This window comes from Squalius cephalus (assembly GCF_949319135.1).
Source record: "Squalius cephalus genome assembly, chromosome: 10".
Lineage (NCBI taxonomy): Eukaryota > Metazoa > Chordata > Actinopteri > Cypriniformes > Leuciscidae > Squalius > Squalius cephalus.
The window spans coordinates 21,068,620-21,087,372 of NC_137131.1; the positions used below are offsets into that span (position 1 = coordinate 21,068,620).

General features: G+C 37.0%; 1 long non-coding RNA gene across 1 annotated transcript; it reads left to right on the forward strand.

Annotated features, from left to right (window-relative positions):
• The first annotated feature begins 12,411 nt into the window (after nucleotides 1-12,411).
• On the forward strand, nucleotides 12,412-16,802 carry LOC307165290. The gene is made up of 3 exons (XR_013822452.1): nucleotides 12,412-12,490; nucleotides 15,697-15,791; nucleotides 16,341-16,802. It is a non-coding gene; the product is annotated as an uncharacterized lncRNA (long non-coding RNA).
• Nucleotides 16,803-18,753: the final 1,951 nt, after the last annotated feature.

The following is an 18,753-nucleotide window of genomic DNA, read 5'->3' on the forward strand; positions in this document are numbered from 1 at the left end:
TACAATACAGACTGCCGAAAGTTAAACAGGGCGCGCGCAGCTCTTAAAGGGGACACACCTTATTTCCACTCGTTACAGCTTCCATCCGACTGAACAGGGACCGGTATACAGGGGGGAGGGTATCAGGCCGTGAGTGAAGAGACTGCTCTGCGTGAGTGGTATTTACGACAGTAACGTTAAATACAAGTAGTCCACAGAGACTCTAGGGGTCGTTGTTTGACCAAAACGGAATTCCTACCTAGTGTGGCTTTAAGAGACGTTTGATTGATGCTAATGAATTAGGCTCCAAATAAAAGAAATGGTGAAAAATAGTTACAGCCTAAATTAACATTTGAGTCACCTTGATTTTGGGGATGCTCACTGCACTCCTTCCACTTAAACCTATAATAAAAAAAGACGTTTGTAAAGGTTTAATAAAAACTTGCATAGTTCATTCGGTAACTATTATGTCCATAACCTTAACTTTGTTTGAGTAAAAGTTAACATAACTGCTAACGTTAGCCACTAGCTCATTTGGGTGCATGTAGATAACATCACATTGAACTTGCTAGAGCAGGGCGCTTAACACAAACAACAGCAACACACTCAAAAACAGAAGGACTATCACTTGCTGAAAAGAGTTATTGACTAACGTTAACATTATTGCCCTGCCACGACATTAACAGTAGCTGCTAACGTTACACAGGATATTCTGTAACTAGCAGGCGGACTGACGGCAATCGCGCCCGCGGCACCGCGCTTGCAAATTAAAAATAGCCTCGTCTAACAGTCAAATATCACGTGTAATATGATATTCTTACAATATTACAACAAGCAAAGTAGTTTTGAAGTGTTTTGGTTTACTTACAAGTTGTTTCATTCTTGATACCACGTCGCTCGAGAGGGTAGCCATCTTGGAAAGATTTTTCAGGTAACGTCAGCTGCACGTCATGACGTCATATCACGTGATCGACAGTACGCTTTAAAATAGTGAGTAAACCAGCGGTGTTCACTCAGAAATACTGAGGCACACAAACATAAAAATACATATTTGTTCATAGACATTAATAGTTTAAAGGTGGATTAACTCAGCAAGAGATTTTAACTGTAGTGACCTCGGTCTTCAATTCAGTGGAGTAGAAAAGCTCAGGTTCCATCTACCTTTTTAATAAATATCAAGTCACCTTTATTTATACAGCGCTTTTTACAATACAGATTGTTTCAAAGTAGCTTTACAGAGATAACAGGAAAATAATGCAAGAAAGTTTGTTTTCTAGAAGAAAATAGCTTCTCAGTCCAGCTTAAGTCAGTTCAGTGGTGATTCATTTTGTTGTATAAATAAATAAATAAATTTAAATGTGTATATAGCCACTTTGGAGAAAACCGTGATGTCATTGTCCAGCTCAGTTCAGATCTCATATAATAGTGTCAACGCAGGCAGATCAATAATATTGTTGAATATTAAATTAAATGTCCCCAACTAAGCAAGCTAAAAGCCAATTGTGAAAAAGGTGACAAATGTTGTTGTCTGCAATTTGTAAAACTTCACAATAAAATTTGAGATATTCTGAAATGTTTGGTTAATTTTTCTTTATTTGTTCCATTAAATTTATTGCTGGGAAAAAATTAATCGTGATTAATCGCATCCAAAATAAAAGTTTGTGTTTGCATAATATATGTGCGTGTACTGTGTATAATTATTTTGTATATATAAATACACACATATGCATGTATATATTTAAGATTTTTATTTATTTATATATAAATTATTTATATTTAGATATAATATAAATTATGTATAAATGTATATACAGTATATACATTCAAATATTTCTTAAATAAATACATGCATATGTGTGTATTTATACACAAAATAATTATACACAGTACACACACATATATTATGCAAACACAAACTTTTATTTTGGATGCGATTAATTTTTTTCCAGCACTAATTAAATTCCTTTGTTTATTTCATTAAATATTCAGATGTTTTTGTGAACGTATATGTTCAGACTGGGTGTTTATTTTGTCCTGTTTTTATAAAAAATATTTGATTAAGAGACTTTTTTTCATGCAGTGGTTTTAAGGCCCTGACACAGGCGACGTGAGTCAACCCTAGAGTCGGCTTTAGTCATTGCTAGTTCTTTGACGTCGGTTTTGTGTTTCAGGGCCTTAAGAATTGATTTATTTTTTCTGTACAAAAAGCTTGTTTGCTGTAGCCTAACCTAGTAGTCCAGAGATAATTCAATCCTGAAGTCCTCCCTGGCCACCCCTCCCTCTGAGAACAGCCAGCACTGTGTCAGTCATTAACATATGAAAGGTCTTCACACCTAACAGTTGTCAGTCCTCTCACACTCAGCAGTGTTTCAGCTGTATATGTCCGTGAAATTTCACGGATTCCTGTATATGTCCGCATATGTGAGGTTTCCGGGTTTATCTGGAAATATACTGTTCCATGTTACTCTGATCCGCTTTTTCCCACATACATCCGGCAAACATCAAATTACACAGGAGTTTACCATGCCCGTATTTTGCCGGATTTGAGTCTTTTCATGCAGTGCAATGACCCGCAACTTGTTGTCCTGGCGCTGATATAGGACTGCTCCTAATCCTTCATTGGACGCATCAGTGTGCAGTATGAATGGGAGGTTAAAGTTTGGGTAAGCTAAGATAGGTGGATTCGTCAACATGTCAACTAGCTTGGCTACTACATCCCTGTGCTGTGCTCTCCATGTGATCGGGGTTCTGGATGGGAGTTGTCCTTTATCTACTTTCTGAGCTCCACCTTTACTTTTGTTTGTCCGATTTTTGGTGTGACTTCCGTCTGTTTCCGTGGGTTTCTGCAGCAGTTCAAACAGTGGCTTAGCAAGTCGAGAGAAGTCTTGGATAAAGGAGCGGTAGTACCCCAGAAACCCCAGCAGAGACTTGACATCTCCAACTGTGCGAGGCTCTTTTTCTTTGAGTGCCATCACTGCTGCCAAATCCTGTGGATCAATCTTGACTCCTTCCCCAGACACCAATCGGCCGAGGTAACGAACCTCTCTTTTAAACAACTCACACTTGGTTGATCTTAGTTTGATGCTGTGTTCTCTCAAGCGACTGAGAACTTGTCTGAGGTGATGTATGTGATCCTCAAAAGACGTTGAGTAACACAGCACATCGTCGAGGTATGGAGCACAGCATTCATCTCGAATACCTTCCAACACACCCTCAATACACCTCTGGAAAGCCGCAGGTGCGTTCGTCAAGCCAAATGGTATCCGTATCCATTCATACAACCCCCAGGGTGTACTGAAGGCTGTAAGGTGTCTGGATTCCTCGCTCACGAACCCTTGGTGGTATGCGCTGCCTTGATCCAGGATGGAGAACCATGTGTTTCCCCCCAAACTGTCAAGCAGGTCTTGGATTCGGGGCAATGGATGACGATCTGGGATGGTCTTCTGGTTCAGGCCTCTGAAGTCTACACACAGCCGCAGACTCTGGTCCTTTTTCCGGACACAAACAACTGGAGACGAATATGAAGACACAGATTTGCGGATCCAACCTCTGTCTAGGAGATTCTGCACATACTCTTTCACCTCCTTGTATAAGGGCTTAGGTATGGAGTTATAGCACCTTTGAACTGGGTTGTTGTCTACCACATTGATTTTCAGCTGTAAGTCGGGTATACAACCGATGCCTCCTTCTTCTTTTACAAACACATCAGACTCCTCGAAAAGCATCTGGCGCACAATCTCCTGCTGCTGCTGATCAAGATGTTCTAATTTGACCGGGGGGTGCCACTTTTCTTGTGTGTGAGACTCTACTGAGCTGTTCGTTCTGCTGCTGGCACCGCTGCTTGGGCTAACCTGTGCGACACACGTGTATGTATCACTTTTCGACTTTGCTGGCTGCTTAGCCGGGGAGCACAGATTGACTGGTTTGCTGTCAACGATTTCTTCTATACAGCCTAAGACTGTCCTTGGTGGCAGAAAAATGTCATGCTTGGTGGAGTTGCAGATGGAGATTTTCACAGCTTTGGAGACACCACCGGGCACATCAACTAATGCAGGAAATAGTTGTAATCCCTCCGGTAAGACACTTTCTAAGGTGGGTTCAAAAAGCATTGTTCCTCCCTGTGGCCATGATCTGACACAACACTTCAGTTCACATATTTGGCTACTTGGGACTGTAAGACCTTTCTTCCCCACTCTGATGGTGTCATTTGCAGGCTTTTTTTTTGGCTGGAGTATCACTAATTACGGAGACAATAGTTTCAGCTGTATCTCGATGGAGCTTTAATGCCTCTGCTAGCAAATCACTTAGACTGACACTTCCTGGCTCTTCCAGACTCTCTAAAATGATTTCCTCTATCACATTGAACCCTAGCAACAGGCCACTAACACAGCTCTGACTCACTAGCATGGGTACATTAATGGCTACTTGACCATGTCTTACACTTTTGATTTCCACCAATATTTCAGCCCACCCTTCAAAAGGTACATCTGTGCCATTAGCAGCTGTGATTCTGAGTGGATTATCTGGTAGTAGGTCTGTGAGTGGCTGGATTTTAATGTCAGGTAAGTGTTTCTTTAGCCAGGACTTTTCCAGTATCGTAACCTGAGCTCCACTATCTAGTAGCGCATCAATCTGCACACCGTTGAAAGTACAGGTTAGCAAGCACTTTCTGCCTATCAGTTTTGCTAAATGGTTTCCTTTTCTTACTCTGTGTTTCGATAGTGATAGACAATGAGTGGGAGTTATGGAGTCATGGCTGGTTACGGAAGCAGGGGACTCTGGCTCTTGTTTGGTCACTGGTGGTCCCTCCCCAGTGACCCCATCACATTTCCCGCTGGCTTAGGCTTTGACAGGCAGCCCACAGCTCTGTGCCCTTCCTGGCCACACCTGAAACAGTGGTTGCAGTTTGCAGTCCCTTGAGCTAAACATGACTTGCATTTTCCCCTTGTGGCAGACTTGGGTGGTTGCACCGTACTTAACGGGTTGGCCTGTGACGGCACTGGAGTACTAGCTGTAGGGGTGAGAGCCTTCTCTATAGTTTTTGCTAAGGCTGAGACATGTGCTGTCAGTTCGTGTATAGCTGTGCGGTTCGCCTGGACTTCGGCTTGTGTTTGAAGAACACTGGCTTGCACTTCAGCTGGAGGCTGGACTGCATGTTGTCTCTCCTGTTGTTGTGTGGCATTGACTGTGACTGTTTTGGTTTTGTGTGTCTGACCTAGGCGTGCCTGTCTCTCAACCTCTTCACTAACTGACTTTGTCATTATCTCTAAGATGAAATCATCAGTTATACTTGTATTGGTAAGGAGGGGTTTAAGGTCTCGCCTTACATGTGCATATTTCTCACTTATCCCCTCATCAATCTGCCTACACAGTGAGCTATAGCTAACATCAGAATCGGAGTCAGAAATCTGGCCACTGTATATCTTGAATTCTCTTCGAGGCAGTAAAGCAGCAACATCTGTCAACTTTATCACATCAGTTACCTGGCTGGCTACAACTGATAATTTGTCTGCCTTAACATTCACTACTGAAGGTGCCACTAATGATTCAGTCTCTGCCAGTAACTCACGTTGCTCTTCTGCAGCCGCTGGAGGTTGTTGCAGTTCAGTGATGAGATCGTTGAAGACTAGCAAGCGGGTCATGCCTTGGGTCCTCTTGACTTGCCAACTCGTCACCTTTTAAAAAGTCCACGATGAAGTCATAGAGTTCCACCTCCGTTGCATCATCCCCTGGTAGATCTTCCTCCACCTCATCCTTGATGGAGGCTGCCAGCTTGTGGAGTACATCTGTCATGGCGGAGTTGATCAGCTGATGGAGCTGCCTCTGGATTCCCCTTCGCAGTTCTTGTAGAGCAGACATCTCTTCCCCTCAGGAATCGCTGGTGTAGCACGTTGGTCCAGGAACTTGACGTCAGGTTCATTTATTGGTGATTAGCTGCCATCAGGACAAGGCGCTAATCCCGGACGAGCCCCCAAAATTGTTGCCCCCCTGGCCTGGTGAGTGTCAGGGGGGGTGAGTGTGATTTTAGATCCTGTATATAGAAACAATGAGACGAAAACTTTAGCTTCTGTTCAGCTCAACTGCAGTATTTATTCTGCTTCCACAAAGGAAAAAAGTAATGTTTGACTCCTTGAGGTAATAAACAAAATGCTTGTAGCCTCATGTATTTCACAGTACTTTGTGTTAAGATATCACCATATCTTCAGAACAATACCCAAATATATAATGGAATAATAATAACGGAAGCACAGTAAAATAAAACATAGTAATGTCCATACTTTTCATTGTGCTTCATTTGACATGAATTGTATATTGACCAGTTGAACAACAACATTTTTTACTTGTTCTCATTTGGTTCTTGTAATAAACATTAGTTCCATCACATTACACAAATTACTAAATTTGATTCACTTTTAAAGTCAACTACTCTGTTTAAACACAGGAAAAACGTTTAACATGATGTGTTATACACACATTAGCACTAAATGCATTTTCAGATCAAAACGAGACCATCCGCGTTTCTATTGTTTACTTGGTTACTCATAGCAACAGGTCTGCTAGCTTAGTATGGCAGTGTATAGCTGAACATCACTATTTCACACAATACGGCAAAACTACTCAACTCTAAACATTGCACGTACTCACTACAGATTCACAACACTCTTATCTCTTATACTGATATACATGCATACCATTTTGAGGAACATTAACCCACCTGTATATAGAAACAATGAGACGAAAACTTTAGCTTCTGTTCAGCTCAACTGCAGTATTTATTCTGCAGCGCTTGTCTCATAATGGTTTTAAGTTCCTCCCGGTGCTCACCGCCATCTAGTGACCTCTATAAGTATCGCCCCACCATAGTAACAAGTACAATACAATGAAATTGGTCTCTTCGTAACTATTTAGTACACATTATCATAAAAAAAATATATGGGTGTCTATTTTCCCACATTGTTTATTTTTGCGATAAATGGTAGTATAATAAACTGTACTAACTCAATTACCTTTTTTTTTAAATCTCTTATGCCTAACTTTGAACACTTTTTTTTAACCCTTGTAGCGTTTATGGTAACAATCGTAATTAGGTCATATATGAAATATTAGCTCGAGCAGTAAGGAAATTTGGGGAAATATTTAAAATCATAACTCATAGTCATAATTCATAAATTTCACATATGCTATTACATTACCTGCTAATTATCAAAAATATTTCGTTCTATAACTGGTCTCTCATCAGTCATTCGACCAGCGAATGCTTTGATTATACCAGTTAAGAAGGAATATTTATATTATCAAACCTCAGACAAATTCTCTCCTGGCCATGGATGCAAATTGCTGGGTTTATGAATTAAAATAAAGAGCTAGTAGCCAGATCTTATCGCAATTTCATTGACAATTACATTGGTGGGATTGTAACACAGAGTCAGTCAAAGTATAAAAGATTTATTTAATCAAAAATGACACACAAAGGATTATATGTATATAGGAAGTGATATAGGCTAATCTACGTACGTAAAATTACACAAGACCCACGAACGTTTAAACAAAACAAACATAAAACATGACTTGATCAGAATGAAAATAGGAAGAAAGTTATGGAGAAAGTATGGTAATTTACAAACAGAACCTTTTAACCTGTTAAGCTGCAACGCCACTTTTGAAAAATCCCCAGAAATGACATACCCAAACTTAAACAGATACAGTTCATGAACCCTTTGTACTAAAAGCACAAGTATGATCTCATTTGAAAGCTGACACCTGGCAGTTTATTGTAAATGTAGAATTAATTATTGTCATAATGAAAAAAATTGTTATAAATAGCTTCAAAGTTTTGTAAAGTTATTAGAAATTAATTTTTATGAAACATCCTCATGAAAATAAAATTGAAGTTGGCACTGGAGCAATCTAGAAATGCACTACAGCTAAGGCCACATGTCTAAACATTTTATGTTTAAAATCTGAAGATAATAAGTCCAAAACTCTGTATTTAGTTTGTTTTTCAAGACCATGTCATGTGACTTTATTTTGATTAGACTCTAAAAATGCTGCTGATGTTTAGTCATCTTCTAAGTCATCCATTCAGTCTTATTGTCTCTATTGTTTTGTGGTGCAAACGAGCCCCATTCAGTCTCAGTCTCCCCCTGCACACATTCACACCTCTCCAGCCTGGTTATGGCTCGAAATATGCATTTCTTTTGTCTGCATTATAGTTACTAACGACGACTGGCTATTCACAGGCTATTCATAGGGTTTCAATCCCAAATTTCTTTTATCAAAGTTCTCACTCAACATTTAAAAACTGGATCAAATGCCCTGCTTAAATTTCAGTAAGCATATTTAGAAAAAAAACATAAAAGGATAACTGCTATATGTGGCAGGTGCACCTAGAGCTAGCTAGCATGTTAGCTTAGCACACCATCAATACACGACAATTTATGAGATTAAAACCATGTTTGTGCTCCAAACTTAATTTATAACGCAAGTCGAGTGTTTTAAATAATCTTCTGTGATATAATTTCGCTTCAGATAAAAAAATCAGACAGAATATATATATATATATATATATATTATTTTGCACAATGATAAAGTCTATATCGATTAGCATTACATTATAAATATAATCTATTATTATGGAAATACCTGACATTACTCGAAGAACACAGGTAAACCAAATATCATTTCAATCATGTTTATTGTCTTCAAAACATGTTACAGCGATCTCTGATAGCTTTGAATGTGTTTGAGACTTCCTGGAATGTCACATGATCATGCCTCTTCTTCATGTTCTATATATGGACTATTATTGTGCATGTAGCGCCCTCAGGCTGTTGGTATGGATTGAAAACACAATACATCACGATCACAGTATCCAGCGCTCATAATGATTACATCGACGCATTTGGGCATAAATTCAATAAATATTATTCCTGTCTATAGAAATCTGATGAAAACCTATGAAAATATATCAATATTTCTCCAAATCTGCACATTTTTTAGCTAAAGCCCTGAGGGACGTTGTTTTGTGTATCGCTGTCATGACGACAGCACGGGAGTTTTTTATGAATGAAAGCGGTTGACGCGCATAATTCATATTAAAGGTATCGACTCATTTTTTCATTTCATAACTCCTGACACAAATTAAGACATAACTGTCACTATAAGTTTTTCAGAATACAATAGTGGTCAAATACTGAAACTTGAGTCTTATATCTTTTTAATGATGTATAGTTTGTCAATGTATAACATTAAATCTAATAGTAATTTTTAACTAAATAAAAAAAAAAACGCTTCAGTGCGCCGACGCACTGGTGAAGCTTAACAGGTTAAGAGACAACTGTGAAAGCCGCTTCGAGAGAGATCATTTTATACGTTACTTGCGATTCTGTTCCTTTGTCTGTGTGAAGCTGGGCTTCGAGACCACGTGCGTATCTTGGCTGGACCGTGTCTCATCGATTTGTAGGCTTGCGTTTCGCGTGAAGTTCTTAAAAACTCACTGAATGTAACATTACCGAGAGGTACGGAAGTCTCTTCCCGGTGCGGGAAGGGCGAGAAAACTTGGTTACAGGACGAGAATGGATTTTTACATCCGCGGTTCGTTTGGATGAAGGCCCTGTCCCTTCTTCCGCTCCGCTGCTCGTGGTGCAGGGAGGGGTGAGAGTGCAGAGTTCAGAGTTCGGAGTCACGAGGGTGAGAGCGTGTGAGAGCAGAGAGAGAGAGACGTCTGCTTGTGTTGTGGTTTTAAAGCAGCGCGGGGTAACGCCCTGTTTGATGACGGGACCCAATGAAATCTTTCGGTTCTGAGGCGGGAGCGTTTCATTGTTTGTGAACCCATACAAAAATGTAATATATGGCCATATATGTACTTATATTTTAAATAGCATGACATATATCTATACATATATTTGACTTGTATGAGAACACAATATATGCCTGCAACATATATCTATACATATATTTGACTTATCTGAGAACACAATATATGACTGCAACATATATCTCTACATATATTCGACTTATCTGAGAACACAATATATGCCTGCAACATATATCTATACATATATTCGACTTATCTGAGAACACAATATATGCCTGCAACATATACATATATTCGACTTATCTGAGAACACAATATATGCCTGCAACATATATCTATACATATATTCGACTTATCTGAGAACACAATATATGCCTGCAACATATATCTATACATATATTCGACTTATCTGAGAACACAATATATGACTGCAACATATATCTATACATATATTCGACTTATCTGAGAACACAATATATGTTCAACATATATCTCTACATATATTTGACTTATCTGAGAACACAATATATGACTGCAACATATATCTATACATATATTCGACTTATCTGAGAACACAATATATGACTGCAACATATATCTATACATATATTTGACTTATCTGAGAACACAATATATGCCTGCAACATATATCTATACATATATTCGACTTATCTGAGAACACAATATATGCCTGCAACATATATCTATACATATATTCGACTTATCTGAGAACACAATATATGACTGCAACATATATCTATACATATATTCGACTTATCTGAGAACACAATATATGTTCAACATATATCTCTACATATATTTGACTTATCTGAGAACACAATATATGACTGCAACATATATCTATACATATATTCGACTTATCTGAGAACACAATATATGACTGCAACATATATCTATACATATATTTGACTTATCTGAGAACACAATATATGCCTGCAACATATATCTATACATATATTTGACTTATCTGAGAACACAATATATGCCTGCAACATATATCTATACATATATTTGACTTATCTGAGAACACAATATATGACTGCAACATATATCTATACATATATTTGACTTATCTGAGAACACAATATATGACTGCAACATATATCTATACATATATTTGACTTATCTGAGAACACAATATATGACTGCAACATATATCTATACATATATTTGACTTATCTGAGAACACAATATATGACTGCAACATATATCTATACATATATTTGACTTATCTGAGAACACAATATATGCCTGCAGCATATATGAACATGTATGTGTCCAAACATGTGAAGAAAATATTTGAGTTCATCCATATATGATACCATATATCTGCATATATTACAGTATAGTATTGGTTTCTCGCATATATGGACAACATTAATTATAAATATGTGACATACATATTTGTTTTCAACATATTTAATAAATGTATGTAAACATACACTGTAACCCTTTACTGTAAATTTACAACGAATTTCTTACAGAATTGTAGGCTACTGTATTTCCATAATACAGTATTAAGCTGTATCTTTTACAGAACAGCTGTAAATATACAGCACATTTATGTTTTCGTCCTGATAAATTCGTTAGGCCTACCATCATACTGACTGAAAAGGCATTGCATTGTGGGATTGATTTCTTTCGCGCTCAATTCAGTTCAAATGTGACGCATCATGCGAGCAGACAGTTAGGCAGCTACAACAGGCAAACTCGTTTTGTCAGCGGGATTCAACTGAACAAATAATCATTCCTGTTATCAAGATAAACAATGTCTGCGAATCTGTGAGCAATTTTAAAGCTTTTTTGAGGTTCGGTTCGGTTCGGTTCGGTTCGTGTTTCAAACATTAGTTGCCTGTGACGCAGCAGAAAATGGACGACGTTAACGGTAGCAGCTACCTGAAGACGGATGGAAGAATTTGTCATTGAATAATCTAACCTGCGCGTGACGATAAGTGGGATTTAGAGTTTGAGAAGATGGAGAATTGTTCAACTGAGTGATACGGTAAGCCAATATATAAGTTTTTTTTTTTTTTTTTTTTGCGTTCGCATTTCTACATTGTTTTCACGTATTTGGTTTGATTTTGCGAACGCGGTTTACTACCGTGGCCGCGCAAGCAATTCACTGACTCTGTTCCACCTGTTTACCAAGTAACGTTAACTTCGACATTTCATATAATAGACAACCTTTACCATGCTATTTGCATGACGTGCATTTGATATTTCTTTCGTTTTAGGCATTTGTAATCTGATGGCCATTGTTAATGTAAGTGCTTTTAAGTAGTGTTACAGTTATAGTCTATGTTGTAAAAAAAAAAAAAATGCTGTCAAATTCTGTCAGTTCTGTGATCGTGCTTTTGAATCGTTGTCAGAATTTTGCTAGCACATGAAAATCCATGTTCCTAATGCTGTTTTCAAATGTAGTAGGCCTGTTCCTGATTGCCATCCCATGGTCCTACAACTAAGTTACTCCCTAATTCAAAGAAGTTAGACGGTGTTATCCTTCAAGCAGATAAGTAGAGATTATTCAGCAAATCTCATTAATTTGTAATATGTTTTATGTTTTGGGTTCTGTTGATCAAGGTTGTGCTGTCCTTTTTAAAAATTGTTTCAGAAATTTGCATCGCTGATGTCCAGCAATCTACATTTGCCAGAAAGTCCACGACTTATTTCCTGGTATGTAAACATTAAAGGGGTAGATTAAACCTAAAATGAAAAGCCATCATTTACTCACCCTACTGCAAAATATGTTTTTCTTAATTAGTGTTTTTATTTTGTTTCCAGTCCAGATATCTACAATTCTTACATGAAGAAGCATTTATTAGACACGTAAAATTTGTCTTGTTTTCTGAAAGAATAAGTCAAAATTAAGTGAGTTTATGCTTAAAACAAACAAAATTATATGCCAGTGCATTTTAGCATTCTAACCAATTTTAATTTTTAGTTGAAAAATTTAATTCATAGAACTATGAATAGACAACTACATCGAACCACAGTGGAACCCACAGTAGTTATTTTAATTATTAATATTATTTATTTATTCTTTTTTTTATTTTCTTTTTTATTCCATTACAGGTCAATCTCTAAGCAACCAGTGCTGGATATTAAGTTTGGAAGGTCAAGGTGTGTGTGAAGGATCACAGCCTCTTCATCACTGGCCTGGCAGCGCTGTTTGCCTCCTCCTATAACTTCAGCTTGCAGTACCAGGAAGAGGCAGCACCTTGAGTTTGGTCAGAGGTTAGTCATTGGCATATTTGCCATTCATATATATGTATATATATATATATATTAGACTGAATTGTGTCACTAACCTTGACTTGACAGTATTTATTATGTTGACTACTGGTATGAACAATATGGCCCTGGTTTCCATACAGGGCTTAGCTTAAGCCAGGTCTAGGCCTTAATAAAATTAGGGTATTTAATAGTGGTGGAAATTTTGATTCTTTCCAGAGACTCGTTCATTTTCAGTTCGTTCACCAAAATGATTCGTTCAGACTCGTTCACTGATTCGTTCAGTGACAATTTCTTCATAAATACTGCAGCAGGTGGCGAAAAAGAGTGTATTTTATGATATGTTTTAACGAACGTATTTACTTGTTAAAAAAAACTGATTTGGCTTTGTTAAAATTTGTGCCTTATTTACTAAATTAATAAAATAAGTCTAAATAAGAGGTTCAGATGACCAAAACAAGGTTTTCTTGCATAATTAACATTTTAATTGTTTGGTCTGACATACACATTCATAAATCTGGGATTATATTAAACGTTGAGTTATGTTATGTATGTTAAATATGATAAACAATTATACGCACACCTATAACTGCGCTTTGAATGAGATTGAATCACATGCTAAATGACCGATCTACCCAGTACTCTCATTCACGAACGAAAGTACCAGTTTGATCAATTCGTTCACGAACGAGATCTCTCTCTCGTTCAGACTCAAAACAGAGCGATCTCGGTCAGTGACGGGCGTATTCGTTCAGTAGATCCAACCAATTACATGCCCCTTCACAGCCCTAACTGAAATGTTATTTGCTAACGTTACGCAAATGAGACCTAACCAATAGTCATATTTTTTGGTTTGTTTTAGTTTTTAGAGAAGTGCATATGACATGAATAAAACGTAATTAATTCATTTTTGATCATACAAAATGAACACAAGTAGTAAAGTAAATTTTTCAAAGTGCAAAATACCACAAAACTAAGTCTAAAACACACAAACAAAAGAAAAGAAAAGCAGGTAAAGAGAAGTGTAAATTTAAATCAAGTAAACCGTCAAGTACAAAATGACAATGTTAATTTGTCTTTGTTATATTTAACCATGCTTGCGTTATTAAACTGTTTTCATTACAATGGTAAAGTGTTAATTTCCTTCTTTGATGCAAATATGCTGACTACACAAACCCATCTCTATCGGTTCGCCACCATTATCGTTCAAACAACTGGTTCTTTTCGTTCACGAACGACATGTACCAGTTCGTTCACGAGAAGATCTCTCTCTCGTTCAGACTCAAAACAAAAGCAACTCGGTCACAGTCAGTGAAGGGCGTATTCGTTCACTACATCCAACAAATCACATGCTCCGTCACATCTCATACTCGAACGCTATTGGCTTGAGGTTTAGTCATTCTTGACAGATTGAAAACACAGAGCTATCCAGTTCACTGAGCTGCGCATGCGCTGCAATAGCGCCGCGCGGCGGTGGAGGGAGGAATTTCAGTGAACGAGAAATATGAGTCAATGGATTACGTGAACGAGAACGATTCGTTCACCTAAAAGATTCGTTCAAAAAGAACGATTCGTTCACGAACGTAACATCACTAGTATTTAAGCAGCTTTTATAATAATGTATCATTAAAAAAAAAAAAAAAACATTACTGGTGTGCATCTTGAGATAAAACAGTGGCAGTCATATATTTTAAGATATATCGGTGCAAGTTGTTTTCAGTTGAAGGATTAGTGAAAATTCTGTCATTAATTACTCGCCCTCATGTCGTTCCAAACCTGTAAGACCTTCGTTCATCTTCAGAACACAAATTAAGATATTTTTGATGAAATCTGAGAGGTTTCTGAACCACCCATAGACAGCAACGTCTTTGCAACTTTTAAGGCCCAGAAAGCTAGTAAAAACATTATTTAAATAATCCATGTAACTAGTGCAACCTTAAAGGAGAACTCCGGTCAATTTTAACATTGAGCTAATTTTTTTGTAAATTTGGAGTGCTGTCAATACAGAGAACAATGACAAAAATCGGTGTTGCCTACACCGTGTTATCCTCTTTTTAAAATTTGCACCCTGTTGACTTCAATTTTTAAACCTGCTTTTAGCCTCTTAACATCCTTGATGTGTCATACAAGTGCCCAGCCATGTGAGTGATTCCTTCAGAGTGAACACGGGTGAATCTGACTGCAGTAGATGTGAAAGATATCTTGTTGAAACATCTACAAATGTCCGTATATAGGTGAAAATGCCCCTTGAAATCAATTTAAGGTGGCAAATATTACCCCTTAATAAAAAATGTTAATTTCTGTCACTGCTGTAAACTGACCACTGCATAGAATATGAATATCTTTGTCAGTCAGCTGTCAACAGGCCTAAACAAGCCATGGCACCAAGCACAGAAACACAATCCGTAAATTGTTATCTAATTATTATCAAGAAAACTTTGAAAATATCGATCGAGACATATTTTGTCAATATTGCTCACCCCTAATGCATGGTATTAATTTTGATTTCTTCGGGTCTTAAAAAGGTCTTAAAAAGCCTTAAATTTGACTTTAAAAAATGTGCAGAAACCCTGCTTCATAATATTTAGGTTGAACCACTGTAGCTATATATTTACCAATGTTTTTACCACTTTTCTGGGCTTTGACAGTTGCAATGATATTGATATCAATGGAAGGACAAAACTATCAGATTTCATCAAAAATATCTTCATTTGTGTCCCGAAGATGAACAAAAGTCTTGAGGGTGAGTAATAATGACAGAATTAAAATTTTTGGGTGCAGACATGCATTTAGTCTGGTAAATCATGTTGTCATATATGCAATAAACATTGCAAGGCTTGCAATTAAGTTAAATTATTTCTGTCACAAAGGTTTGGGCTGGATTCTGGCAGTGTGTGCTCTATATAAACGGAGAATCTAAAGACTGCCTTTCCACTGATACTCTGATGGCACCGGATGAGGGCATGATATTGTTAATGAGCTGGGTGATGAGTAGACAAAAGTTGTAGAATAAAACTTTAAATCTGGCAACCCCACTTCCAAAAATTTAGTTAGTTGACAGTGTGCATGTAAACAGACACATTGAGTTGATGTATTTTACCAGGGCAGAAAAAATATCAGTTATTGATCACAACATCCAACATTGCATTTTTTTTTTCACAACATCCAACATTGCATTTTTTTTATTTTGTTCATGTTGTTCAGTTTTAGACCGCTTTTGTGCTGTCTCTCTTTGTCAAAATATATACACTCAGTTAATAATATTTAATTGTTGTTTTTTTCTGCCTTTTAGACGCTTTCTTGACATCAATCCTGAACGTGGATCAAAAACAAAGAAAGGACAAGTAACTTCAAAGAAAACTGGCCAAGTTGTGCAAAACAAGAACACCACTGTAAGCCTACAGGTGTCCTCACTTCTGCGAAACCTTGCAGACTTTGAATGGGATTTCGTTTGCACTTTTATGGACTTCAAAAAAGAAACAGCATTTCACTGTCGTTATAAAGCTTGGAAGAGCCAGGACATTTTTTAATAGAACTCTGATTGTATTCGTCTGAAAGAATAATGTCATATACACCTAGGATGACTTGAGGGTGAGTAAATCATGTGCTAATTTAAATTTTTGGGTGAACTATTCCTTTAATTAAGTGCTAACTGTTACCTGTTTAAGTGTTAAAATTGCATTTTATGTTTAAAAAGTAATTCAGCCAACATGTTCACAGAAGGCAATTTAACTAAATAAATGTTTTAAAACCCAGAAAATGTTTTCTTTTTCCTAGTGTGACTACTCTTATGAAACCTTAAAGTATAATATTTTAATTATGTAATAATAAAAGCAGTATTCCCTGTAAAAATACAATTTATTGCTGTCGACAAGTTTAATGTAAAATGTGGTATATACTGTATTTGGTAATTACAGTGGAGTTACAGTGTACATGCATGTAATTACAGTGTACATGCATGTGATACTGATGCATTTTTAAAGCTGTGGCATATGGTTATGGTACTTTGTGGATGTATTTGTCAAAAATGACAAAGAAAACACTGCATTATTGTATTAAAATACTATATTTGGTATTCACACAATAGACAATCTCCAACTATAGGCATTTAATTTCAAGGCATTCAGATATAAGGTTTGTATCCCTAATACATGTGAAAGTATGTACTATATAAATAAGTACATATATGCATGTATAAATATATGCGTCATATATGCGTGTATAAATATATGCGTCATATATGCGTGTATACATATATGCGTCATATATGCGTGTATACATATATGCGTCATATATGCGTGTATACATATATGCGCCATATATGCGTGTATACATATATGCGCCATATATGCGTGTATACATATATGCGCCATATATGCGTGTATACATATATGCGCCATATATGCGTGTATACATATATGCGTGTATACATATATGCGCCATATATGCGTGTATACATATATGCGTCTTACATATATTTCACATTTATGTGCATATACGGGAAAATATATGGCACTTACATGAAAACGGCCATTTTTGATATATTTTGAAATATATGTTTCATATATGTATATGTGTTTTACATATATGAATTTTGCATATATTCTCATATATGCAGCAGACATACATGGGCACTAACATTATATATGTAATTTACATATATTGACATATATTACATTTCTGTATGGGAAGGAACGCCTCTTCTGATCGTACACAGAAAAATGCATTAAAACTTTAATACCACATTATGTCTAGGAATAAACATTTGTGCGGAATATAGTTTCTATTTCTGTATAAAGAAGCTCATTACGATCCGTAGGATATCACACCCGACATTAATATCAGTTAATGAAACAGATACATCTCAAATGTATCAACACACGTGTCCATTACATCTGCAGAAGGGCATAAATATCTCAATTTATCCCATCACATCCCATAGACAAGAAAACTACATAAAAACATTTTGATAATGATTCATGCGTGTGTGTAACTTGTGTTTTAGGAGTTTCAGAGTGGTTTGGTGTGTGTGTGTGATTCAGAGCGGGTTTTCTGTTGAGATCGGAATGTCAGTAATGTCTTTGAAGCTCACACTGTGGAAAGGGGGGAAGTGAGTCGTAAAAGGGGGTTCAGTTACAGACTTTGCCAAGTCTGTGGGAATTAGAAAGTGTTTTCACTTTTAATTAGTATATAAATTAAAAGTCCATTTTTACCCATTGAGCCATAGTCGCTACACCCTTTACACATAGCCTTCTTCCTGGTTCTGGTAAGAACTCGAGCTGCTGCATTTTGGACCAGCTGTAATTTGTTTATTAAGCGTGCAGGGCAACCACCCAGTAGAGCATTACAATAATCTAGCCTTGAGGTCATGAACGCATGAACTAATTGTTCCGCATTTGTCACTGAGCGCATATGGCGTAATTTAGATATATTTTTAAGATTGAAGAATGCGGTTTTACAGATACTAGACACGTGACTTTCAAATGAAAGATTGGTATCAAAGAGCACACCCAGGTTCCTAACTGACGATGAAGACTTAACAGAGAAGCCATCAAGTGTTAGACAGTATTCTAGGTTATTACGTGAGGAAGTTTTTTTGTCCAATAATTAGAATTTCTGTTTTTTCAGAATTTAGTAGTAGGAAATTGCAAGTCATCCAATTTTTTATATCACCTATGCATTCCGTTAATTTTGTGAATACTACT